This window comes from Pinus tabuliformis, chromosome 3_2, assembly GCF_031772625.1.
Source record: "Pinus tabuliformis cultivar Carrire ecotype Pingquan chromosome 3_2, CPIR1, whole genome shotgun sequence".
NCBI lineage: Eukaryota > Viridiplantae > Streptophyta > Pinopsida > Pinales > Pinaceae > Pinus > Pinus tabuliformis.
Window position 1 is genome coordinate 1,172,176,074 of NC_142302.1, and position 2,724 is coordinate 1,172,178,797.

The following is a 2,724-nucleotide window of genomic DNA, read 5'->3' on the forward strand; positions in this document are numbered from 1 at the left end:
CAATCTCGTTATCCACAATAGAAGCAGAATATGTCACAGCAACAACTTGTTGTACTCAAGTTCTCTGGATGAAGAAAACTTTGCAAGATATTCATGTCAAGTTTGATGAGCCTATTCCCATATTTTGTGATAACACCAATGCCATCAGTATCTCCAAGAATACTATGATGCGTTCCAAAACAAACCACATTCCACTTAAATATCATTTCTTTAGAGAGAAGGTCACTAAAACGAATATCAAGCTTGAGTATGTTGGCACAGAGGAACAAATTTCTGAAATCTTTACCAAACCATTACCTCATGAAGCATTTGAGTATCTTCACCAAAATCTTGGGATTCTCCCAAGTTCATTAGATTCTTTCTCTTATCTACTCAAGTAAAAAGGGGGAGTGGAGGTGTGTACATGTCTGGGGGATGGATGTTTGTCAGGTGCAGTTACCCTTTTCCATTGATGACAAAGGGGGAGAAGGAAGTAGGAAGAGGTGTCATGATCGTAGGGGGAGTACTTGTGTTCCCATCAATGCCAAAGGGGGGAAATTTTTATTAGTGGTTGTCATTGATGTCAACCCAAGCAGCGCGAGGGGATACCCCGATATTTCATGGGAATTTTGAATTGAAAAGATAATCTATTCCGAGTCAAAGAAATTCTAGATGGATTCTACTTGCCGAGATGTTTCCGTTGATATATGGCATGCCAAGTAATTCTTCACAGTTTGAGAGGTATTCATGTTTGAAGTTAGTAACCCCAGTTAGTGGGCTAAAACCCTATGAGGTTGGTGCATCGAACTCATAATTGGTTGTGGTAATTTAATAGTCAATAATTAATAATAAAAACATCCTCCTAAAATCCTTCCAACATTCACTTGTTGAAGGCCCTCTCACCTCAATACATTCATATAAATATTGACCCTTATATCCTCCTCTTGAAGGGATTTTGTGGCTTCAAACAGGTGATCATGGATTTTTCACTATAATGTTTTCTTTTTGTGAAGCTTCAAAAGATGACATTAAAACCCATTATATCCTAACTCTTGATGAACCATGTGACGAAATTTCATATCTTGGTTCTCTCTATTTTTGGAGATATGATCTGAGGAAGTTAGGGTTTTTCGAGGCTCCCGAATTCCACGTCAAACAGATCATCGTTTGAGAATGGGAATAAATCTTTCTTGAAGAATCCAATATGGATCATAGCTATGGGGTTGGAAATTAGACTCTGAGGGCTACTACAGAATGAAATTTCAAACTCTGGAGATTCGAAATTACATAGATACAATAGATTCAAGATCCAGCTCCAAGAAGGCAAGAGAAAGCATGCATTCAAGGATCACTGTAGTAAGGACCACACATATACTATCAAGGGTAAGTCTCCTACAACAAGGTATGTATGATTAGTGTTTACATTTGAAATATGAGTATCATCTCTAACATATGTTTTTGCAGGACAACGTAAGTATATACAGGGTCTCGGTTATATCTCTATGTCTCTATATGTCACATTTAGTTTTGATACCACATTTTAGATGTCGTATTATTGATACTAGAAATTTGATGCTACATATTCTTGATGCTACACCAAGTATAATAAATGTATATGATGTGCAAGTTCATGCTACTTGTCTTGTCATAGCTGATAGAATGATCTCTATTGTTGTAGTTAGAACTTGGTCCATCACAAGTCTAGGGTTTGTCATTATTTTCTATTGTATATATCTTTAGGCTAGTTTTGGATATAGTCTTGCATAGAGTCCAGGCCTATATCAAGAGTGGGAGTCTTTGTCTACTACTGCAACAAGTCAAGAATAAAAGTGACAAGCACACTTCAAGTACACATTCTAATTTCAATTTGTATTTATTCATGATTATGCACTTACATGTGTTTTGTAGGCAAAGGTAAGTTGAACGGTATTTTGTTTTTTTTTGGGATTGGTTTTGCTGGGAAAATTTTGCATGCAGGTAGAAGAATATTCAAGTAAAAATTCAAGCAACAATTCAAGAGAAAAAGTATAAAATCAAAGGAAGCACTGTAGAAGGACGTCCTTTGAAGACATGACAACGATCCGTATATTGTGAAAAAGTGTCAAGGCCAAGAGTCATCATTGTGAAGTTGTAAAAGAGTCATTTGTAAAAGTTTCATCATTGGAAGAGTCATTATTGTAAAAGAGTCAATCTTCCTAGAGTCGAAAAGGCATTGTTGGGAGGAATAGGAGTATTTATTGGGATGATGTCATGGTTGGGTTACAGGTCATAGTGTGATTGGGTGTTTGGCCAAAATCATTGTAAATTATATTGCATCATGGATCTTTGTCCCCGATATGAGAATCCACACTCTTGTCTCATTTCAGTCATTACAGGATGGTAGGGTGGTGCTAGGGCGAGATGTGGCTTGCTAGGGTGTTGGGGCATCCATTCAGTTGATTACTAAAGAAACCAGGGCATTGGGGCATTGTTCCAGTGAGAGTAGGAGAAGAATTCTTTTATAGAAATCTAGGAAGTTGTTGCTCTCATTTCAGTTGGGGCTAAATATTAAAGAATTTATTAGAAAAGCGTTCGGTGGTTTTTGACCCGGAGGGGGTTTTCCACCTAAAATTCTTGTGCCTAATGTGTTCTTTTATTTATTGTTATTACTGAATAAAAATTAATAACAATTGAAGATTAACTAATGCTCTGAAAATACTTAAAAGTGCTAATTGCTAAGGAATACTGGTTCACCCCCCCCCCCCC